The following is a 25,290-nucleotide window of genomic DNA, read 5'->3' as shown; positions in this document are numbered from 1 at the left end:
TTCTTAATGTTGTCAGATTTGGTAGGTGGCTTGGTGTTGGGTCACCAACATCCATGAGTTTGTGAGCTTCAGCAGCCCGCCATATGTGTGGCTGTTTTCAACGTTCCCAGAGTTGCTCAGACACACGTTATCTCATATCTCCAGATAATCTTTGTTTATTTTTTTCCAGTGTGGAAACTGTCATCAATATTTTGGATTTTGCATTTAAGACTCACTGATTAATTGATCTCTGGTATCTTATCCATAGTAATGGATAGTGCTGCGTTGCACTCACCTCACTGCACTTACCTATGATGTCAATATCGTTTTTTTTTCTATGTCATTAAAGTTTGAGACACCTTTTAGATGCACCTTCACCCTCTGAAATCTTAATGTGCATTGAGATTTCACCTTTTCCTATATCTCCTCATTCAGGAAATGAGTCAATGTTTTAATATAGTTGTAATGACCTACTTTTCACTCTCACAGATGATAACGCCGTTTCTGAATTAGCCGTGGAACTTCGGCATGTTTATTTCGCTCCATGCATAACGTGCACATAATCCGACTGACCCTCGTCTACCTTCCCGCTCCCGTGGCTGCTCTGTTTTACTATCCCATCATTCCCTTTGTCCTTAAAGGTGTATTGCCCTAATACTGAACATCACAATAGTGTACCGTCTTTCATGAGACTTTGAATATTTATCGGTCTAAAGGATTTCCTTATTCCAGATTTCTGTCTATCTTTTGAAAGAAAGTGCTAGTTCAAAGTTCAGGTCATAATTATTCTGCCTGCACTGCACCGAGGGATGAACATCAGTCTCATCTGGGCTGTCCCTGTCAGGGCGGTCATTCTCTCTATGTATACCTTTGATTTGTTTATCATCATTGTAGCCCAGGATTTCCCATTTATTATGCCTGTTCAATTTTGCAAATGTATATAAAGCCTTTGGCGAGATTTTGTAGTGGATTAGCTGATTCAGTTGTGCCCACACTTTTTCCGAGGGAGGTGCTGTACACTGGCCTTTAACAACATCTTCCCTAGCAGATAAGATGATTATCACGATACCATCTTTATGACAAGCTGGCTTCCTTGCCATCGGATCAAAATAAGAAGAATTTGTTAATTACTCAACAAATTTAAAAATTACTTAATGTAATGAGCCTGAACCTCCTGCACACAGAGCAAGCTCTAACCACAAAGCTACGTGCATGTTTAAATGTACGTTGTATGTCCTGTGTTGTCCTGTGCTAGCAGGCAAGATTATTTGACTCACCATTTCTAGAGCAGATGCAGTCATACTCTTTAATAATGCCATTCAAATTTTTTTTTTTTCTTATCCCCTCCCTTTTTCTCACCAATTGTATCCAGCCAATTACCCCACTCTTCTAAGCCATCCTGATCTCTGCTCCAGCACCTCTGCTGATCCGGGGAGGGCCACAGACTACCACATGCCTCCTCCGATACATGTGGCGTCGCAAGCCGCTTCTTTTCACCTGACAGTAAGGAGTTTCACCAGGGGGATGTAGCGCATGGGAGGATCGTGCAGTTCCCGCTCCCCCCAAATAGGCACCCCAACCGACCAGAGGAGGCGCTAGTGCAGCGACCAGGACACATACCCATATCCGGCTTCCCACCCACAGACATGGCCAATTGTGTCTGTAGGGATGCCCAACCAAGCTTGAGGTAACAGAAGGATTCGAACCAGCGATCCCCGTGTTGGTAGGCAACGGAATAGACGGCAATGCCACCTGGACGCACCTCCATTCAAAAATTCTGATTAATTCATTAGTCTTTCAGCATAAACACACAAAAGCAAGTGACAATTTCATTTTCATTGCAATCAGTCTTACTGATCACATATTAATGCCTGATTTGTTTATTATTTCACGTTTTGAATATAGGTAAGCTTTTGTTCCGCAGGGCCGGAGAACTGAACACACAAAGTCTAGACTTACCTTTTAATCTTTATTTCTGTTGGCAGCACATGGCCTTCACAAAACAGCTTCAGATACATGCCAGAACATTCAGTGATTTGATACAATTCATATGTGTTGTTGTTGTTCCTGAGTCCTGGCTGAGGGAGGTGAGCCAGCCATGCCTAATAAGTTATGAGTCTCCTTAAACGGCATTGACACAGCAAAAACAATGAGACCCGTTTTAAACTATTTGGCCAACAATGAGGTGCAAAATGTAGTCACACACATTTAAAAAGTATTGTTCAAGGCATGTATGTGAAAAACTAAAAAGAGCACAAATGTTTCTTTTAATGACACAAATGTGCACAAATGGAGCGCAAACAAACGACACCGGTTTGGGAGAATTTGGACCACAATGGGGTTTGGAATTGCATCATTTCTTTAGCACAAATTGTTTTATTTCTGAAATACTAACAGAGCACAAGTATTTCTTTTAATGGCACTAATGGGAACAAATTGAGCACAAACAACAAGACCATTTTTGAACGAGTTGGACGATAATGGGGTGCAGGGTGACATAATTCCTTTGGCATAATATTTTATATATAAAATATTGAAAAGTACAAATGTTTCTTTTAACGGCACAAACAGGCACAAACAAACGGGACCAGATTTGAACGATTTGGACGATAATGGGGTGTAGGGTGACATCGCAGCCTGTAAAATATAATGCTTAATATCTCAAAAAACATTACAGCACAAACACTTTTTTTGTGGCATAAATCAGCACAAACGCTGCACGACGAATGATAATATTTTTATTCATATTCTGATTACATGGGGTGCCAACTTCACATAGGACTGCGTAGAACCCTCAAACTCCCAGGCCTCTGGTAGAGGACCTGAGCTTGAGGAAGACACACACCACCCAAAAAAGGTGAGAGGGAGATATTCATTATATATATATTGCACAGTGCAGCTTCATTGGGCAGCACGGTGGTCCAGTGGTTAGTGCTGTTGCATCACAGCAAGAAGGCCTTGGGTTTGAACCCCAGGCCATCCCAGGTCATTTATGCGTGGAGTTTGTATGTTCTCTCCATGTCTGCGTGGGTTTTCTCCGGGTGCTCCGGTTTCTTCCCACCATCAGAGACATGTGTGTTAGGAGTTAATACTCCTAACACATGGTATGGCAAAACTCCTCCTAGTTACATGGCTAGGATGGGTTAAAAGCAGAGGACGAATTTCCCTCGGGGATTAATAAAGTGGTATCATCTATCTTCTTAAACTGGTGAGGAGGTAAACACATTCAAGAACGCCTCAGACAGAATACACTTTGTAGCATAATGTGTGATACCACCTAACTACCAGTCCTTGTGCAATCATAGGGGATGCATGTTTTATCTGTAATTTCTTTCTGAAATTGTCTTATTCAGTGTGTGATGCATATTATATGTGGACCCCGGGGAAGACTAATCACTGCTACTGCTTCGGCTTACGGAGATCCTTAAATAAACAATATATAGTTGGTCTGAAGGACTTAGATTAAAATACGAGATTCATACTGGAAAAAAAGACTTGTTGTGAACGTGTATCTGAATTTAAATTCTCCCAAAGCATGGCAAGACGTGAGGGGAATTGGACAAGAGTTTTCTACATAGTAAAGGTAATCTGAAGTAATCCTTCCACCCAATCACTATCCTATTTCTAAGATATGTCTGAGACTGGCAGAAAGACAATTCCTGCAAGCTTCTGATCCGATAGGCAAGGGATCTGTCTTGATGCATGCTCAATAATCCAGGTAAGGAAATCAAAGAAGGTTGAATCAGTTCATCTGGATATAACGTTTATTGACAGACACGTTTCAACACTCAACTTAAGTAACCTCTTCAGTCTAAACATGCTGCAGGTATCTCCACCCCTTATAAACAACACAGTTGCATAACGACCGAAACCAACGACCAGTTTCATATGCAAATATGGGTGTGACCATTAACCTCGATGGCCATGTGTACTGTTCACAGCGGATTTGGGAATGTTTGCAATCACAGCATTGTAACATGGTTACAGATGTACTCTTAGTCCACCCCTGGTTCAGGAATGGTCGTTCCCTCTTAACATAGATGGCCTCTTCAACTCCTCGTTCCTCCCTATCAAGGATGTGCACTCTTTCAAGGATGAGGATGTGCACACCCTTGATAATGAGGAACGCTGGTTACATCCATATTTGCACATGAAACTAGTCGTTGGTTACGGTCGTTATGCAACTGTATTGTACTGTATTGTGTATAAGGGTGGGGACACCCGCTGTCAGTTTAGACCAGGGGTGGCTAACCATGTGCCATGGAGAGCACATGGTTAGCCACCCCTGGTCCCGACTCCACACTAGGGGATTTCACTGACACATGCTCCCTCTTTGGTTGAAGGGTTGCTAATCAGTGAAATCAGCTGGTGTGGAGTCCGGCTGGAATGAAAACCTGCGTACGCATGGCTCTCCATGGCTCTCCATGGCACATGGTTAGCCACCCCTGGTTTAGACTGAAGAGGTCACTTAGTTGAGTGATGAAACGTATCTGTCAATAAGCGTTGTATGTATCCAGATGAACTGACTCAACCTTCTTTTGACAGCAATATAGTTTTCAGCTTTTAACAAAAGCATAATCATATGAGATCTTTGCATGTGGGCACTATATGAATATTCCAGTGTTCAAAGTTTAAATTCTCTCATGATGTTGAATTTGAAAATTTCCTTTTCATCATAGTGATTGTTCACCATACACCAATTTCAAATACACCTGCTATTATTAGCTAATTCAATTTCTTATGTTCCTTTTGGGTTGATATCAGCTCCGTCCTTCGTTTAGTGTTTCCTTAAATATTATTTATTCTTTTTTGAATTCTAATATTGTTTTTTGAGTCCCTTCACTCAAAAATTCCTTTTTTTCCCTTGTTTGCAATTTGAGAGAGAAGCTGCTGTGACTATATTTTCAGTTCAATATTTTACAGCATACGTTTCAAGGTTAAGACAATGTAGAAGGAGCTATGATTTAAAACTAACCCTGTATTTAAAACTGGCATTTGTATTCTACATCTGCTCTAACCTTTTGCATTCCTCTCTCTCTGCCCTTCCCTTCTACCATTGGATATAAACCAGGGATTTCTCATGGTCATAGATGCAATCAGTCTGCAGTATTGAGGAAGTGTATCTGCACTGAAATCTATAGCACAGCCAAAGTTTGTCTGTGTGTGCATTCAGGGTTTTTGTTTTTTGTTTTATTTTTAATCTCCATGTGAATGAATGCATGTGTGACTTTATCAGTATAACAGCTTTACACACTAGGCTGGTTTTAACAAGGCGGATTCACCCCCCCCCCCACACACACACACAGGCTCAATACCATTTCCATCTCCACAAGTCAGATACCATCTGTACTGTTTCAGCTCAAACAAGACTGGCTATCTAGTAAAGTTCAGTACATGCACCTTCATCACTGCTTTCTGCTACCAATGCATCTAATGCCTCTATACTTTTCAGTCAAAAGCGCAGGCAAAACTGTCCCCCCCCCCCCCATACAAATCCACACAGGCATGAGTGTCAACAGAGCTTTCTCTGTTCAAGGAAATAAATAATAATAATAAAAACAAATAATAAAAAATATAGTACGCTTGTGCCTGCTTTACTCCGATATATAACAGCAACCAATGCACATTTTCATGATGAGAGGCTCCTCAGTGAAAACAGCTGAATGTTAACGTGGAGTGTGAACATCATCTCCCCTTCTCTTGCTGACAGATAGCTCAGTTCAGAACAGCTCAGTTCAGCTCAACTGGGGCAACATCTTGTTCCCAGCAGCAGCTGCAGACGGAGGTCCTGCTACCCGTCAGCTTGAAGATAAGATGCAGCTCCAGGCAACCTGGCTGCAGAGCTGTAGCAGGCCTAATAGTCCAGACAGGATTAGGTGAATATGCTGCCTAAACAGAATGGGCAGAAGCTACATCGAGGGCGTTTCCTGGCGGGGGAGAGCTACTCATCCAAGACACTCCTTTGAGTCTGAAAATTACTTGGGGGGGACTAACTTCATGATCAATAGACCAGAGGAGAGGCAGGAGCCTTCAGCCTCTCGAAAGTAAGGGCACCAACGGCTGATCCCACTGGTAATCCTGTCTCTACAGTGATGGCAAGGGATGCAGCCGCAAATAATGGCCTGGCTGCAATCAGTAATAAATCATGTTCAACCGACAAAGAGACGCTACGGCGCGAGGTAATAACGCTGCTCGTTGTTGGTATCACATCTCTCGAATAGGTTAAACGAACTGCTGACATCATAGGAGGTTTTTTACTGGGGGAGACTGGTCACATTCTGAATGCTGTCATTTGCATATTTTAACAGGATATTAAAACGGTGATCTTCTCCCACCCAGCTGTTCGGCAGTCGATGCTGATGCTGATGGAGGATCTTTCAAACTAAATCTGGCGCAGCGACAGCAGCACAGAGTGGTGGCTCCTAATGAGGGAGCTGTTGCTAAATCAGCGATGGCTGATGGTTGGCAGTGGATGCTCAGAGCAGCTGGCATTTATCTTATCGTCCTTAAAAAATACTAAAAAGGCTCACTCGTCTTCCTGGCAGCCTCTGTGTGTTCTTGTAAATGGAAGAGTCTAACTCTCAGTCTCTCTCTGTTCCTGTGCTCAGCTTGCCTGTAAATATGGCTTTGTATGAGCACGTGCGTGTTTGCGCACGCTCCTCAGCCGAGAGCCGGTGTAATTGAAAGTGTGCTGTCTCCGTAGCAACTCAGCGTGCACCCAGTATGGGCAGACAGAAGCGCAAGGCTGCATGAGAATGGCGTGATGTCCGAGGCAGGGAAGAAAACCCCCTATCCCTTTCCATTGTATCCATTAGCTGTCAGTGTCCATTAGTAAGTCTCCATTAGCTGACCCCTGATGACAGTTTATTAGCCTGCAGCAGACGAGTCCCAGAGGTAAACACAGACACAGACACACACACACACACACACGTGCATGCACACACACAAGTGCGCACACACGCACACACACACACACACACACACACACACATACACACAGATGGCTTGCTGCCGGAAGGGGAGTTGTAGAGAGATCTTAAACAGATGAGGCCGTTGAGAATGAGCTTGTCAAGAGGAGCTGCTACATTTAGAGTCTATCAGGTTGCAGGATCCATGGAGACGAGACAGAAATAGGCGTGTATCAGCCAACAAACATGAGCAGGAACCGAGAAAAAACAGGGCCGATGTATACACAGACATGACAGGCATGGGTGCCAGTGCCCAGTGGACACGGTTACATAAGGTCATGCATATTCAATTGCTACTCCTCCATACTGTATCCCCCGGGGCATTCCTTCAACAACGCTTACATATTCAGGGGTATACACTCCCTTACACTGACTCTTAATGATGGAATCAAATTAGAGTGACTTGATCCGCTGTGGCATCCTTGTGAAGGCCGAGAGAGCAGGAGCAGAGAGAGGAGACGGCAGAGGGAAAGAGTTAGGGGAGCGAGACGAAAGAGATGAGCAGAAGGTGGAAGAGAGGAGAGGGTCCACGCTGTTATGCAAAGATACGAGGAAGAGAAGCAAAGAGGGGAAGGGGAGTTACGAGGAGACCAAGTTAATAGAGGGAAAATATTATGGGGGAAGATAATGAGAGCGGCATAATGGAGGGTAGGGCAGCTTAATGAAGGGAGCGCCAGCGATTGGGGCACCAAAGCACAAGAGTTATGTGGAGCACAAGCTCTATTACAGAGGGGAGCCAGGGACATAGTAATCCCTGTGGCCTGATAAGTAATTACTGCGAGATGGGTAAGGGTGGGGTGGTGGGGCAGCAAAGACAGAGAGGAAAAGCATGAGAGGAAGATTAAAAGAGAGAGAGAGAGAGAGAGAGAGAGAGAGAGAGAGAGAGAGAGAGAGAGAGAGAGAGAGAGAGAGAGAGAGAGAGAGAGAAAGGGAAGAGGACATATCTCCTGTCAGCGGAATTGGCCTTCTCTCCCCAAAGGTTTGTACTGTGTGTGTGTCTGTATGTGTGTGTGTGTGTGTGTGTGTGTGTGTGTGTGTGTGTGTGCTTGCCTGTCAGCAAAAGACAGCACAGTATCCCCCACTGCACACACACAGAGAGAGTTGGCCCATTTCAGGTCAAACTTTTGCCATCTTCTTAACTTTGCTTGGAGGGACCTTGTTGTCTATTTGTCCTACAAATACAGGGGCTGGACTAATGCCACAGGTGATATAGTGAGATTAGCATTAATCTGCATGGATATGAAGTGATGCAGAGACCTGTGCACGGTGATCCAGTGCACCGCATGCAGAGCAGTTTATTTACACAATGTTTATCAATGTGCTCGTACGAAAGTATTCTTTACCTGCTGGGGGAAAAAGAAAAACAACCTAGGAAGACAGATGGTGAAATGTGAGGGGAAAGAGATGAATCAAAAAGAAAGCGGGACAGCGGAATAGACATAAAGGGAGAGGACGCCAGATTAAAGCGCAGATGGGATGAGACGAGAGATAGAGGATAGTGTCAAGTAGCCAGATTCAGTGAAGCAGAGGGATATGTTCGCAGGGAAAATGAAACTCCATTCTGGGATCTGTTTCTGCACTGTGCACAGACTTGCTGACCCAACTACGATGGTCAGATTCTTTGCATGACGGCCTTTGCACAGTAGTCTGCAGTTGGTTAAAAATACCACATTGACTGGTTGTTTTGCTTTGTTTGAAGACGTCTTCAATTTTTTGTTCTGGTTAATTGCCTCTATTTGCATATACCCAAACATCTTGAGTTTAACTCTTTAACATGAGTCATTTCAAGGCTTGCTAAAACCATTATAGAATATCTGTGTCCAAGATCAGTGAAATTATATTAATCTTAAAGCACCCTGGTGGATAAACAGTGTCAATAACTGATCAATACAATGCACAAAATGTGAAAACATATTCGTATGCGGTATTGGTATTCAACTGTGGCACAATTTCGGGTAAGGGTGCCTTCTGTGGTGAGCGTACAGCCACTTTGTCTGCCCCTTGACAGAAGAGGTGTGTGTAAAGAAGCCTTCTTCCCTCTTCATGTTTGAGTGCTTCATATATAAACTGAGGAGAGGTGAGGAAGAGGAGGGGAGACAATGGGGGAAGAGTTGCAATTTGCTTCAGTGTTTTGGCTAAAGGAAGGGAGACAGGAGACAGACAGCAGCCAGACTGCTAAATAAATGACCTTTCAGATAATGCATTTGTATTGGCGAAAGGCCCTCCATATCGCCATCACCATGTTTAACATGGATGCCAACAGGATGTTTGGTTTGGACAGAAAAGTTTGTCGTCATTTTGGACGGACTTCAAGAGCAACTCAGGTGATTTTATGTTGTAGTTGTCACTATGCATCGCTTTGCATCGCAGTTATAGCAGAAAAAAACACAACGAACAATTTTATGAAATCGACTCAGACCACCAGCTCGCCTGACTGTTATAAACACGCTGCCACAGATCAAAGCGGATGACTATTTGCTGCAGGCGCCATAGACGCCGCCTCATTTACATGAGCTCCACTACCAAATGTCAAGTTTCCTGTATAGCGAAGCAGCTACGGAGCTGCAGCCTCTCCTAACTTGTCCAGGACAAGAACCACGGTAAGCCGAAGAAAGCAGGGATGAAGGATAGTAGAGAGAGAGAGAGAGAGGGAGGGAGAGAGAGAGAGAGAGAGAGAGAGAGAGAGAGAGAGAGAGAGAGATTCCGTTATCAATTCCGATTCATTCCTCTCGCTTACTTACTTTTGTGATTTCCTTCGCAGCTTGTGTTTGCCGATCTCTCTGTCACTGAGAAGCCGGAGGTGGGATGGAGAGCAATGAGGATTCGAGAAAGGTGGGAGTCCGGTCAACGCTCCTCTCTACACGGGCGCCTTATTGTCATTCGGTCCGGAAAGCACCGCGAGCGCACGATGGGGAAGGGGCGAGAGAGAGCGCGAGCCTTCTCTTCAGCCAGCCGGCGGCGAAGACATGATGCGGCGTTATGTGGGTCAAGCCTGAAAAATTTATCTCCTTGTGTCGTGGTGGCACAAGCCGATTTTCACCCTTGAAATCGTAAGAATTTGGACGGATGTGGCCGCGCGCGCGCGCGTGTGTGTGTGTGCGTGCGCCCCCCCCCCCCAATACGATAACTCGTGTGCAGCTGACACACTTTTACCTTCGCCGGGTGCCACATGATTTTATATCAACACACTTTTGCATTCATCGTCCTTCAGTATTAGGCGAAGGTGAGGTCAAATATGAATATTTTGTGTTTGCATGAATATTTTGAAGCAATTCACGGACATATTAGCGGTTTGGATCAAAAGCAAATACTTTGCTTTCGAAGAGGAGGCTTTGCTTTATAAGCGTGCGTTTGCTTCTGAAAATACACCAAGCACATTAGCCCAAGCCATTGACTGACTGAATGCTAGAAGCTGTTCCACCTTTCAAAATATCACACACGGGAACATTGTGAAGCATAGCACTGTATGTGGTGGCTTTCATCCACTGCAGCCTTATTACACAAGAGAAGAAGATAAAATATATGTGTTGAATTAGAAATGTAGAAAATATAAATATAAGAAAACCCCAAAATATATACTGTGTATGTGCAATATATATAGGATATGGACCTAGTATATGGTAAGGATGGCGGGAAGGGAGGGGATCAGGTTGGGGTTGGCCCTGGTTAGGCAGCACGGTGGTCCAGTGGTTAGCACTGTTGCCTCACAGCAAGTAGGTCCTGGGTTCGAATCCCAGGCTGTTTCAGGTTCTTTCTGTGTGGAGTTTGTATGTTCTCCCCGTGTCTGTGTGCATGTTAGGGCTAATACTCCTGACTGTGCCCTTGGGCAAGGCAATGTGGAAAGAAGAACTGGAGTTGGTCCCTGGGCGCTGCAGCTGCCCACTGCTCCTATACAATATGATGCGTTAAATGCAGAAGACAAATTCGTTGTATGAATATGTCAAATAAAGTGGCTTTCATTCATTTCATTCAAGTTTTCAATTTGGCCAAAAACATACCCCTAGATGGCCTGGCGGCCTGTCCAGGGTGTCTCCCTGCCTGCTGCCCAATGACTGCTGGGATAGGCTCCAGCATCCCCGCGACCCGATTTCGAATAAGCGGCTTGGATAATTGATGGATGGATGAAAATGAAATTGTGCTAATGGGACTGTATTTGCATCATAATTTGCCTTCACATTTACACATTTACACATTGCTACACTTCGATAGCTCTGGACCAAGGTTAATTTTTGAGTAATTGTAAAACAATACAATAGGATGGGTTAAATCTAGAAGACAGATTCATTGTAAGAACATAATGTCAAATAAAGTGGTTTTCTTCCTTCTTTCTAGATCTGAACCTAGTTCAGGTAAAAAAAATTAAAAAAGGGACTGAGTCTGGACGTACATGTGTATTTTAGTGGTTAATGGTGATGTTGGGGAAGTGGTTAAATTAGTGCACCACAGCATATAGCACAGCAGCAAGCATTGCAGAGGTAGTGTAAAACTGAGTAATAGAAATACTAAGCATCAAAAAACAGCACCAAAAATAAAAATGGCCAAAAAGCAAACGCAAAGCTGAAAAGATACATTTTTAATGCCCACTTGAGAGCCGGAGGGAGACCTTTGCAAAATGTAGGCCCATAAGAGCCATAAAGCAGCATCACTGCTGACTCTGCCCCCAGGAATGGCTAGGAGAAGGGAGTGTGCAGATCGCGGAGGACTCTACAAGGGACACACTTGGTGATATCGCACCGCATTAAAATTCAAAGTCCTTTTTGACACTATCGACCATTGTCCGCCATGTGGATTTTTCTCTCCTCTGTATCTCCCATTTCTTTTTCCTCTGCTCCTCATTTCTTACACAGAACAGAGGGGCTGTGCCCCAGAATTTCTGCACTGAAGACATGGACAACTTTCTGTCAGCTCAGCTGCAGGCCACACGGGACCTAGCCTGATTATGGTGTCATTATTCTCTTTCCCTCGTTCTGTATCCCTCCATCTATCGCTCCCTCCCAGCTCTGGACATGCGCACACACACATGGGCACAGACACACTTGTGCTGCTACTCCGAGTGCAGTTGTAGTTTGCCGCTTATTAAACAAACCCTTTCAAGGGAAGACGCTGCAGTCTTACTGGGAAGTCTTGCTACATGGTTAGCATGCCATTCCATTTTCTGTTTCTCTCAACTTCTACCCTCCAACATGCACGGAGCTGGATGTGGTGAGGGTCTTTGTTAAGGAATCATGGTTTCGTGGGCCATACATGGGCTAACTGTGATCTCTCTCTCTCTCTCTCTCGCTCTCTCTCTCTCTCTCTCTGTGATGTTTACGAACTCTGGTTTGGGGAACAGGAAGCACTGTCTCTCACACCCCCCCCCCCACACACACACACACACACACATCTATATTAAACTTTAATTGGTTGTCCACATTCAGATGTTTTGACTCGACAATACTTTACATGGATTTACAACAGTTTGCTGAGGGGAGGTATTTTCCAGAAACCGTTGCTGTAAGTGCTGGCTTAAGTCAAAGTCAGTGGCCACAACAGCTATGCTTGGAAGTGCACACCTATTTCAAATATTTATGCAACTTAGAAAATGGAAAAGCACTCCCACAACTGTGTTTCGATTTTCCTCTTAAGAATCAATTATTTGGATCAAAATTAAGATTTTACTGCATTGCTCTAATTTGCGTCGATAGTTTTTCAAATGTTGATGTTTAAGGGAAAATGAGCATACAAACAAAAAACAACGAATTATTTGATCACTTTTTCACTTCCCTTTATACGTGTAGAAATTAATTTTAATCGAAATTAAATTCTAAACATTTAAATAACTTTTGCTAATCCACTGCACTTGTGTGTGGGGATACTCCTGCTATATCACAGCTTAAAAAAAAGTTGATGAAAATTATCTTGACATATTTACTTTTCAAAAACCTTTCCACAATGGACCCCACCGACTTCATCCACACCCATGTGGCTGACCGGATAAGTCTAGTCAAGTAAAGTCAATTTTATTTGAATAGTCCAATATCACAAATTATAAAGCTGCCTCAAGGGGCCTTACAGCCACACAATATCCTGTCCTTAGACCCTCGTATTGGATAAGGAACAACTCCCTAAAAAAAACCTTTAACAGGGAGAAAAACTAGGAAGAAACATCATGGAGAGCAACAGAGGAGGGATCTCTCCCCCAAGACGGACAACGGGCAACTGGATGTTGTGTTTACACAATTTACAGAATACATCATTGAAAGAGGATAACAGAATTATAATGGAATTATAAAAAAGAAGAATATGATGAGGAGGATGCCAAGCAGTGTCCAGACGCTTATTTATTTATTTATTCATTCGTTCATTCATTCGCCATGTAATTCAACACCAGACAGACCACCTGGAAGGAAGTCCAGGAGGTGGTTAGTGCAGCCAGAGCCAGAATAGGGTAATTGGCCAAGTGCAATTGGGGAGAAAAACAAAAAAAGACCAAAATGTTGAACGATTAAGCAGAAAAAAAATACAATGTTTTGTTGCATCTGTTTTTTTTCTTCTTTTTTTTAAAGCTGTACAATAATTTAAATACTGGCAACTTAAGCAATGTGTGTCTTTGAAAATCGAATGTCGAATAGATTTAGTTTTGTCATCAATATACTGTTTAGGTATACTAATATGAACACATGACAATTCCAAAAAAAAAAAGAAAAGAAAAGAAAAAAATCAGATTATGGCATATGGCGACACGGTGGCCCAGTGGTTAGCATCGGTGCCTCACAGCAAGGAGGTCCTTGGTTTGAACCCCAGGCCATCCCAAGTCCTTTCTGTGTGGAGTTCTCCCCGCGTCTGCGTGGGTTTCCTCCCACCATCAAGAAGACATGCACGTTAGGGTTAATACTCCTGACTGTGTCCCTAAACGCCATGGACTCTGCTGGAGCTTCCTGCTCCTCTTAGCCCCCTCCCTCCTGCTGCTTCTCCTGCACACACCCATCCGCTCGTTCTCCAATCAACACTTGCTAGCTGCCCCCAACAGCACACTGTCTCCACACACTGGTACGCCCCCTGCATTATCTGTCAGCCTATCAGTTACTCATTCTGCCACACTCGTTGCTTGTCTATTTCATTGCCCCAGTATATATTTTGGTCAGTTGGCCCTTGTTGTTTGCCAGTTCGTGGTTTGAGCCCCCTGCCCGCGTCGTGTCCCGCCTGATTGTATGTATTGCTTTTTTTTTCTTCTGAATTTTGGCCTGTGCCTACTTCCTCGTTTGAACCTTTCGCTTTATGCCCTTACCTCAGCTCGGTCGGCTTGATTTTCGGTCTCTAGAATGGGCTGTACTTTGCCCTGCCAGTAATATCAGTAATGTGGTGGACACGTATTGGGGACAGAATTCAACCCAGGAACTAAGGGTTAAGTCATGGTTGCCCTGGCAGGTTAACGCAGGGTTAAGTTATGGTTGTCCAGCCAGTTTTCTGATTATTCTTGCCACCTCCGCTCAGTCGAGCTGTGGGTTTTGTTTGTCTCGCCGATTTACCGTGGATTAAAGAAAGTTGCCTACACGGCTAAAGTGTGAACCTACGGTCTTCTCCGTTACTTCGGCTCTACACTGGTGACCCCGACGTCGGTTTTCGGATAAGTTTTCTGAAACCACACACATTATGGCTACGAACGCCGTTGCAATTAAACTGCCGGAGTTTTGGGAGTCTTCCGCGGCTACATGGTTCGCGCAGGCTGAGGCGCAGTTCGCGCTCAGAGACATAACAGCAGACGAGACCAGGTACTACTACGTAGTGGCAGCGCTGGGGTGCGCTACGGCTTCCAGGATAAGCGGTTTCATAACCAACCCACCGGCCGACGGTAAATACGCCGCACTTAAACATCTCCTCCTTGAAACTTTTGAACTGTCAGCAACGGAGAGAGCACGTCGCCTCTTCGCAATTCAGGGCTTGGGAGATGGCAAACCATCGGAGCTAATGAGCAGGATGTTAAACCTACTGGGTCAAGAAAAGCCATGTTTCCTGTTTATGGAGCTGTTTCTGCGCAACATGCCGCCCCACGTCCAGACTGCGCTCGCTAACTCCACCATCACTGATCCCCGTGAGCTGGCAAAGGAAGCTGACCGATTCTTCGTCGCTACACAACGTTCCTCCCATGCCGGGGTGCTGGCTCCTACCTTCACTGGCCCCCCGCCGACATCGTGGGCGTGGCCCGACGGTGGCGCCACAGCATCAGACCGCTACAAGCCCTCTGGACTCTGTATGTACCACGCTCGATTTGGTGCGAAAGCTAAACGGTGCCGTTCCCCCTGCAACTACAGGCCGACGGGAAACGAGAGGGCCAACACTCAGTAGTGGCCATGAGTGTTGGCGATACGAGCAGGCTACTCTTCATCCTCGACACCATCTCCGGTCGGCGATTTCTTTGTGACACGGGCGCACAGAGAAGCCTGCTCCCTGCTACTGACGTCGACATCATGGGCGGGGAGCGGGGCCCCCAGTTGGCGACGGCTGACGGCAGCCCTATCCACACCTACGGCGTGCGGTCTGTAGAACTGTGTTTTGGTGGACAACGTTTCACGTGGGAGTTCGTCATGGCCAATGTAACGCTTCCCCTCCTCGGAGCTGATTTTTTGTGCGCTTACGGTTTGCTAGTGGACATTCAGAACAGCCGTCTGGTCGATGCCTTAACCTTCTCCTCCTTCGCATGTACGCGGAGGGAAGCGGCCTATGCAGGTCTAGCCAACTCTCTCTCAGAGGCAGACAAGTTCACCCGCCTCCTCGCTGAGTTCCCTGACCTCACCCAGCCTACCTTCTCTGCACCCACCGCTAAGCATGGGGTGGAGCATCACATTGCTACGAAGGGGCCCCCGGTCTACGCCAGAGCCAGGCGTCTCGACCCCGCCAAACTCGCCATTGCCAAGTCTGAGTTCGAGCACCTGGAACGCATGGGGATCATCCGCCGCTCTGACAGCCCGTGGGCGTCCCCACTCCACATCGTCGCTAAGCCTGATGGAGGTTGGCGCCCATGCGGGGACTACCGCCGACTAAATGACGCCACCACGCCTGACCGCTATCCTGTCCCGCATATCCAGGACTTTTCTGCAAACCTGTCTGGCAAATGCGTCTTCTCAAAAGTCGACCTGGTCCGTGGTTATCATCAAGTTCCCGTGCACCCCTCAGACATCCCCAAGACAGCGGTGACAACCCCATTCGGCCTATTTAAATTCCTACGAATGCCATTTGGACTCAAAAACGCGGCCCAGTCCTTTCAGCGGCTGATGGATTCAGTGCTCCGTGGCCTTCCTTTCATCTTCGTCTATTTGGACGACATACTCATTGCCAGCGCCTCCGAGGAAGAACACCTGTCCCATCTTCATGCCCTCTTCACACGCCTCAGCCAGCATGGGCTGATCGTCAACCCGGCGAAGTGCCGGTTCGGGCTGACAGCCATTGATTTCCTCGGGCACCGCATCACTGGGGACGGGGCAGTCCCCCTGCCCTCAAAGGTGGAAGCGGTGGCGGCCTTTCCACGCCCCCAAACAGCTCGTGCGCTCAGGGAGTTCATCGGGATGGTGACATTCTACCACCGCTTCATTCCTCGAGCCGCCTTTATCATCCGGCCACTGTACGAGGCGCTGAAAGGCATGTCCCCCAACCAGGCGGTCGACTGGACAGCAGAGCGGGACCGTGCGTTCACCGAGACTAAAGCTGCGCTCTCCCAGGCTACCCTGCTAGCGCATCCTTCACCTACAGCGCCTATTTCCATAACCACGGATGCATCGGACTATGCTGTTGGTGCGGTTCACGAACAGTGGGTGGGGGGGGCTTGGCAGCCTTTGGCCTTTTTCAGTCGCCAGCTTACACCCCGAGAGCGCAAGTATAGTACTTTTGACAGGGAACTCCTCGGTCTCTGGCTCGCCGTCCGGCATTTCCGTTTCCTGCTAGAGGGCCGCGAGTTTACTGCGTACGTGGACCACAAGCCCCTCACGTTTGCCATGTCCAAGACGGCCGAGCCATGGTCCGCTCGCCAGCAGCGACAACTCTCCTACATTTCGGAATTCACTACCGACATCCAGCACGTCGCTGGTAAGTCTAACCAGGTAGCTGACTGCCTGTCTAGGGCAGTGATTGGAGCGGTCCGCCTAGGCCTTGACTATGCACAGATGGCTGCTGACCAGGCCACGGACCCGAGCATCCTCCGTCTCCGGGCCTCCGACACGGGGCTCCGCCTGCAGGACGTTCCTTTCAGCGACACAGGTGTCACCCTCCTGTGTGACGTCTCCACAGGACAGCCCAGGCCCATTGTCCCGCACAGCTGGAGACGCCCCGTATTTGAAGCTGTGCACGGCCTCTCTCATCCAGGCGGTAAGCCATCCGTGCGCCTGATCTCTGCTAAGTTTGTGTGGGAGGGACTTAAGAGAGACGTGAAAGCGTGGGCCGACTCGTGTGTTGCCTGTCAGCGGGCTAAGATACACCGCCACATTAAGGCGCCCCTGGAACGCTTCGCAGTGCCGGAGAGACGATTTGACCATGTCCACGTCGACCTGGTTGGTCCCCTACCCCCCTCCCATGGGTTCACCTACCTCTTCACTGTGGTGGACAGGACTACGCGCTGGCCTGAAGCTGTTCCCCTGGCATCCACGACGTCTGCTGATGTGGCCCGGGCTTTTATTGGGTCGTGGGTCTCACGTTTCGGTACGCCTTCCGACCTTTCATCTGACCGTGGGCCACAGTTTACCTCAGAGCTATGGAATGCTGTGGGTGAGGCTCTGGGCGTCAAGCTTCATCGCACTACCGCCTACCACCCTCAGGCGAACGGCCTATGTGAGCGCTTCCACCGGTCCATGAAGGCTGCGCTTCGGGCTACTCTCAAGGACTGCAACTGGGTTGACAAGCTCCCATGGGTCATGCTGGGCCTGCGGACCGCCCCGAAGGAAGACCTACAAGCCTCCTCTGCGGAGCTGGTGTACGGCACGCCGCTGCGAGTCCCAGGCGATTTCATGCCCAATGCAACGCGTCCCTGGTCAGCTGTGGACCAACGAGCCTCCTTGCTGGACGGGGTCAGAGCTTTCACAACCGTCCCTACCGCCCAACACGGCGCTCCGGTGTCCCAGGTGCCCCCAGGTCTGCAGTCAGCGGACTACGTGTTCATCCGTCACGACGCACACCGCCCCCCTCTGCAACCCCCTTATGACGGCCCCTTCCGCGTCCTGGAACGGGGAACTAAGCACCTGGTGGTGGATTTTGGGGGCACGGCCGAGCATGTTTCAGTGGACCGAGTTAAACCCGCACACCTGGACTTGACGCAGCCGTTGGAGTTAGCCCAACCTCCTCGTCGCGGTCGTCCCCCGGCTCCGCCTCCTCCCCCCGTGGAGGCCCGAGCTGCCTCTTCTGCTCCTCAGGCCGACCTCCACAGGCCCGCGTCAATGCCTCCCACAGACACTCCGGCCCCTGTTATCCGGAGCCGCCGCGGACGGCCTGTCGTCCACCCGCGCCTGCCTGACTTCGATTACTAGGGCGAATTCTGGGGGGGCTCATGTGGTGGACACGTATTGGGGACAGAATTCAACCCAGGAACTAAGGGTTAAGTCATGGTTGCCCTGGCAGGTTAACGCAGGGTTAAGTTATGGTTGTCCAGCCAGTTTTCTGATTATTCTTGCCACCTCCGCTCAGTCGAGCTGTGGGTTTTGTTTGTCTCGCCGATTTACCGTGGATTAAAGAAAGTTGCCTACACGGCTAAAGTGTGAACCTACGGTCTTCTCCGTTACTTCGGCTCTACAGTAAAGTTATTCTTTTGCCTAACTCCTTCCTCTGCTCAGTGAGTCTGCGTGTGGGTCGTCTCTGATCTGTGGCAGTACGATCTGGCCAGGAATGGACCCAGCAGAATTTCAACACCTCTGCGCTCTGGTGGACAAGCAAGGCTCCGCTCTCAACACTCATCAGTAACACAGCACCTGCAAGTACTCGCTAACAGCGTTGATCACCTGTCAGCTCAGCTACGGCAGCACCAGGACACAGCTCCGTCCAGCCCAGCGGCTTCTCCACCATTGCCGCCGCCCGTTCCCCTGGTGCCGCATCCCAGCCATGAGCCACGTCTGCCTCCTCCCAGTCACTACAGCGGTGAGCCCGGCCTTTGTCCTTCTTTTTTTTTTATCACAATGCTCTCGGGTGTTTGAGCTACAGCCATCTACCTTCCCGTCTAATCGCTCCAGAGTTGCCTACATCCTCCAATACACTCCAGCTGCTGCGGCTCCATCTGGAGACCTCCGTCTCCAGACAGCTCTGCGCTCAGACAAGCCAATGATGTGCCGAGAACTCGTTGCTACGTAACACAATACACACCTGCTTCATAACATCACACCAACATGGCGTATAGTCGAAGCGATGATCAAATTCTTTGACACCAACACTCTAATTAAACTATGAAACCATGGCAAAAAGAAAGAAATTGTGAGTAATGCTGTTAATAGGGCATACTATTGTAACGTGCATGGATAAGGAGACACGCTGGCCGCTGGCTGGCGGGTCTGACCCTTTAGTCTAGCGGTTAGCGATGTCTCCTGCGGTGCGGGCGATAAGAGTTCGCTTCCCGGCCGCGGCAATCCTGTGGTTGCATTGTCCCCCGAATTCGCTACATTGGTGTCAGAAGTGGGATGGAGCGACCGTACGGCCATCGGAAGCGTAGGCGCCCTGAGGCGTGAAGGAGCTGAAGTGCGCGGGGACGCACTTCCCGAAGGAGGGGGGTAGTGTAACGTGCATGGATAAGAAGACACCGTGGCCACTGGCTGGCGGGTCTGACCCTTTAGTTTAGCGGTTAGCGACGTCTCCTGCGGTGCGGGCGATACGGGTTCGCTTACCGGCCGCGGCAGTTCCTGTGGTTGCGTTGTCCCCCGAACTCGCTACACTATTTTGCTTGTGAATTTTTATGATCTCTTGGCATGCTGGTTAACGTTAGCTGTTGTACATTTTCAATAAGCTTGGCTAGTTATGCTATGCTAGTTAACGAGCTATCGACGATGGCTAGAAAAAAAAACTAAGCTGTCGGTACTAGTTGTCGACACTGATAGCTAAGCATCATTCGTTTAACATGAGCATAAGTTATAACATCACGTGAAGGCTAATATTTTGTAGCTAGCAATCGTATCGATAGTTCAAACTCGACTGTTTGAGATCGTTTAGTTATGGCGTTACAATGCTTTCACGTGATGTTATAACTTATGCTTTCGCACATTTGGTTGCTACCTGTTCTTGGAATGTGGAGGCTCAGTACGATGCCTTTCTGAATGGACTCTGAAGTTATAAAAGATTAGCCAGCAACCTGCAAACTACCTGCTACGCTCGACGCACTCATTGATCTAGGCATTAGCATTGATACCAGGCTAACAGAGAGGCTACACGCACGCCCTCACCCCCCCTCATAGATCACCAGCAGCAGAGCCAGCCCTGAGCCCTTCAGGTCCTGAGCCTCTGCAGGTGGATCTCACACAGTTGTCTCCAGTAGAACGATAACGGCGCATCACCAGGCTCCTGCCTTTACTGTGGCCAGCCAGGACACTAGGTCGCTTCCTGCCCATTAAAAAGGCAACGCTTGCCAGTAGAGCGGGAGCTACTGGTGAGCATCCTCCCCTTCCCTGAATCTTCTGTTAAACACTCTCTACTAACCACCACCCTTCAATGGAGAGCTCGACGACTGGAGGTTAGTGTGCTGGTGAACTCTGGTACAGATGAAAGCATGACTGACACAGCGTTGGTCAGACAACTGGGAAATCCCACCCAAGAGCTACCCCAAATAATGCAAGCCAATGCTCTCAATGGCCAGCCTCTTGCTGAGGTAAAATATGTAACTGAACCTGTAACACTCCTGCTTTCTGGCAATCACTGTGAAAAGATTTCCTTGCACCTGGTAAACACACCTCAGGTTCCCCTAATATTGGGGTATCCCTGGCTGGTCAAGCACAATCCCCAAATTGACTGGGCTACTAACGACATTTTGAGTTGGAGCACTTTCTGTTTGCCGCAGTGTCTCTTGTTAGCCTTGCCACCAGGTGGTATCATGGAACCACTGGGGGAGACCTGTCGGCAGTGCCAGCTGAATATCTGGATTTTAAAACCTGTATTCAGCAAGTCATGTGCCATTACTCTTTCTCCGCACCGGCCATATGATTGTGCGATTAATCTGCTGCCCGGAACATCACCGCCTAAGGGTAAGGCTTTACTCTCTGACAACCCCTGAAATGGAGGCCATGAACAAATATATATTAGTGATGCTTTGTCTGCAGGCATTATCCGGCCCTCCTCTTCTCCAGCACGCGCAGGCTTCTTTTTTGTGGAGGAGAAAGACCATTCCCTCCGGCCTTCCCTTGACTAGCGGGGCCTCAGTGACATCACAGTAAAGAACCGGTATCCATTGCCACGTAGCTCCTCTGCTTTTGAGAACTTGCAAGGAGTGACCATCTTCACCAAACTGGACCTCCGCAATGCTTATCACCCAGTGCGCATTGGTAAGGGAGACAAGTGGAAGACGGCCTTTAACACACCCAGTGGACACTGAATATCTTGGTTTGACGAACGCCCCTGCTGTCTTCCAGGCTCTTGTTAATGACGTGTTATGGGACATGGTTAATTAGTTTGTGTACCTGGATGATAGTCTCGTAAGTCTCCTTAGGTACATATGCAGCATGTCAGTTGGGCCCTGCAATGCTTACCAGAGAACCAGCTGTACGTAAAGGCTGAGAAGTGTGAATTTCACCAGGACACTGTCTTTCTTGAGGTTTGTAGTGTCTGCTGGGAGGTTGGAGATGGACTCCGGCAAAGTCAAGGCGGTACTAGAATGGCCTCAGCCTGCCACCCGGAAGGAGCCTCAAAGGTTCCTGGGATTCACAATTTTCTATGAGGTTTATACGCAGTTACAGTTCCATTGCTGCCCCACTAATTGCTCCTACCTCCCCCAAGGTTCCCTTTTGCTGCAGAGGAGGTTTTTTCTAAGCTGGAGAAAGCCTTCAACTCCGCTCCTATCCTCATCACACCTGATCCTCAGCTCCAGTTTGTGGTTGAGGTGTAGGCCTCCCGTGTGGGGGTTGTCCTATCTCGGCAGTCCCCCAAGAATAATAAGCTGCATCCCTGTGCTTTCTTCTCTCACAGTTTGTCTTCCACAGAGACATTATGACATCGACAATCAGGAGCTCTTGGCTGTCAAGATGGCATTGGAGGAGTGGACACTGGTTGGAGGGGACGGAGAAACCATTCCTGGTTTGGGCAGACAATAAGAACCTGGAGTATATTAAGACAGCGAAGCGTCAACTCCAGACAGACAAGGTGGGCACTTTTCTTCTCATGTTTCAACTTCACCCTCTCCTACCGTCCAGGGTCCAGAAATGTGAAGCCGGATGCCCTGTCACGCCGGTTTGTCAAGGATGGGGAACCCTCTGAACCTGACACAATCCTGCCCAGCCAGTGTCTCTTCACTACTGGCCAGTTCTTTGTTGAGCAAAAGGTACTGGAGGCCATCTGTCCCCAGGTAATGAACCTAGAGGGAGGCTGTTTGTTCCTGTCTGTCTGCTCCCAGGTTCTCCAGTGGGCTCATGCATCCAGAATTGCCTGCCACCCAAGGGTCTCATGTACTTTAGCTAGTCTCTGCCAGAGGTTTTGGTGGCCCCACATGCAGAAGGACATGTTGGAGTATGTAGCTGTCTGTCCCAACTGTGCCCATGGGAAGCTGTCCAATTGTCCTCCAGCAGGACTACTAAACCTGCTGCCCATTCCATGACGACCATGGTCACACAGCCCTGGACTTCATCACTGGTCTCCCAGACTCTGAGGGTAACACAGTGGTCCTTACTGTGGTTGATCATTTTTCAAAGTCTGTGCATAACATTCCAGTGCCTAAAATACCCACACCTAAGGAAACTGCTCAACTCCTTGTGCAACATGTTTTTAGGATACATGGCCTGTCTACCTCTTGTCTCTGACAGGGGACCTCAACTCACCTCTCGTTTTTGTAAAGCCCTCTATACTCTCATAGGTGCTTCGGTCCAGCTGTCACCAGGTTTCCATCCACAGAGCATTGGTCAAACTGAGAGGGCCAATCAGCACCTAGAGAGCACCCTCCACTGCATGGTCAGCCAGAACCCATCCTCCTGGAGTCAGCTCCTCCCATGGGCTCTCTCTATTTCAAGTTTGTTTTGGGTATCAACCCCCACCCCGGTTCCCTCAAGAAGAGGAAACTCTTGTGCCCTCTGCCCAGGCTTTTGTCCGCAGATGTCACTGGATCTGGCGATGAGCCCGTGCCCAACTCCTGCGGTCCTCAGCCCGTCAAAAGGAACAGGCTGACCACCATCACTCTGCCACTCCTCGATACTGGATAGGACAAAGTGTCTGGTTGTCATCCAGGGACCTGCCCCTCTGCACTGCCTCCAGAAAGTTGACTCCCAGGTTTGTGGGCCCATTTCCGGTGTCTATTATTAATCCCTCTGCTGTCCGTTTACAGTTGCCCAGGACCCTTCAGAGAATCCATCCCACCTTTCACCTCTCCTGTATCAAGCCCGTACGCACCTGTGTCCTTGCCCCACCCACCAACCCTGCTCCTCCCTGGCTTGTCAATGGCAAAGAAGTCAACACTGTCAAGAAACGCCAAGTCTTGATACTAGGGGAGAGGCATTCAGTATTTGGTGGACTGGGAGGGCTATGGCCCTGAAGAAAGATCTTGGGTTTTTCCTCAGGGCCGTAGCCCTCCCGGGGCATCTACAACCTCACCCTCATGGAGGAGTTCCACCGTCTGAACCCTGACCAGCCCAATAGCACGCCTGGGAGCGTCCATGGGGGGGTTACTGTCATGGACTCTGCTGGAGCTTCTTGCTCCTCTTAGCCCCCTCCCTCCTGCTGCTTCTCCTGCAGACACTCCTCTGCTCATTCTCCAATCAACACCTGCCAGCTGTCCCCACCAGTGCACTGTCTCCACCCACTGGCACTCCCCCTGCATTATCTGTCAGCCTATCAGTTGCTCATTCTGCCATACTTGTTGCTTGTCTGTTTCATTACCCCAGTATATATTTTGGTCAGTTTTTTGCCAGATTGTGGTTTGAGCTCCCTGGTTGCTTCGTATCCCACCTGATTGTATGTATTGCCTTTTTTTCTGGATTTTGACCTGTGCCTGCCTCCTCGTTTGAACTTTTCGCCTTATGCCCTTACCTCAGCTTGGTCGACTTGATTTTCAGTCTCTGGAACTGATTGTACTTTGCCCTGCCAGTAATATCAGTAAAGTTGCTCTTTTGCCTAATGTGTTCCTCTGCTCAGTGATTCTGTGTGTGGGTCGTCTCTAATCTGTGACACCAAGGCAATGGTCCCCAGTTGGTCCCTAGGTGTTGCAGCTGCCCCTATATAATAGGATGGATTAAATGCAGAGAACAAATTTCATTGTAAAAATACAATGTTGAATAAAGTGGCTTTCATTTTGGCCAAAAACGTATTCATAGATGGAAAATAAAATTGTGCTCGTGGAACTGTATTTGCATTGAGTTAAAGGTACACTTTGATAGCTCTGAACGAAAGTTAATTTTTGGGTAATTGTAAAACTTTTTATCCTTAACAGTGCGAGTAGATTGTCATCTCCTCCCGATGCACGGCTAAGAGGAGTCAAAAGAAAAAAAAAAGAACCTCTCCATTCCTCCTGCAAAAAGTAATGTGCTCTCTCACTGGGTAACAGAGGATACTTTTGCATAATGTAACACAACCTCATTAGTGGCTAGAGGGGGAAAAAAAGCAATGTATAAAACTTGTACTGAATAAGAAGGCAGCAGAGCAGATAGTGAGAAGTGGGGTGTTAGAAAGCCTACATAGTTGTGTAATAAGTTTGCCTGTCGACTACCTTGTAGGTTTAGTTTGCTTCGTTATAATAGCAGTTTATTCTGTCCCATCTAAGTGAACTCCCTGGAGCTGTTATTTACAGACTGTCCCTTGAACGCACCGGCTGCCATGTTACGATCCAGTGACATGAAGTCCAGTTCAGTTTTCGTAAGTGTGGTTTGATGTTAAGATGGAGATGTTTTTCCTCTCCTGTTTTTGCTATTCACCTGTACAATCTCTGTTTACTGCTGTGTGTAAATGCTCAAAGTTATGTGCTGATATTTATAAACTACAAACCATATATTAGCGCGATTATTCATTAACTGCACATATATTCTCTGCCGGTCATTTCTTTTAGTTTATAAGCCTCGTGTGGGGCAGTATGATAGCGGTGAATTGTTGATAAATTTGATTAATAATTACAGTCCGTAAATGCAAATGAGTTTGTATGCAATTGTATTGTTTGTTATACTGATAGCGTTCCCTTGTTTTTATCACTGTTACAGACCACAATCTAAATTAAAGCAGC

General features: G+C 47.8%; 1 protein-coding gene across 1 annotated transcript in view; it reads right to left on the bottom strand.

Moving 5' to 3' along the window:
• klhdc8a (kelch domain containing 8A) overlaps positions 1-9,743 on the bottom strand; it is a 42,636-nt gene extending 32,893 nt beyond the window's left edge. Inside the window, exon 1 of the mRNA XM_056301608.1 lies at positions 9,689-9,743. The gene's annotated coding sequence lies outside the window, so the exon portion shown is untranslated. The remainder of the gene's footprint in view (positions 1-9,688) is intronic.
• Between the last annotated feature and the right edge of the window lie 15,547 nt (positions 9,744-25,290).

The sequence above is a fragment of the Lampris incognitus genome, chromosome 2 (assembly GCF_029633865.1).
Source record: "Lampris incognitus isolate fLamInc1 chromosome 2, fLamInc1.hap2, whole genome shotgun sequence".
Classification (NCBI taxonomy): Eukaryota; Metazoa; Chordata; class Actinopteri; order Lampriformes; family Lampridae; genus Lampris; species Lampris incognitus.
The sequence above is the reverse complement of the archived record's forward strand: the minus strand, read 5'-3'. Positions and strand labels throughout refer to the sequence as shown.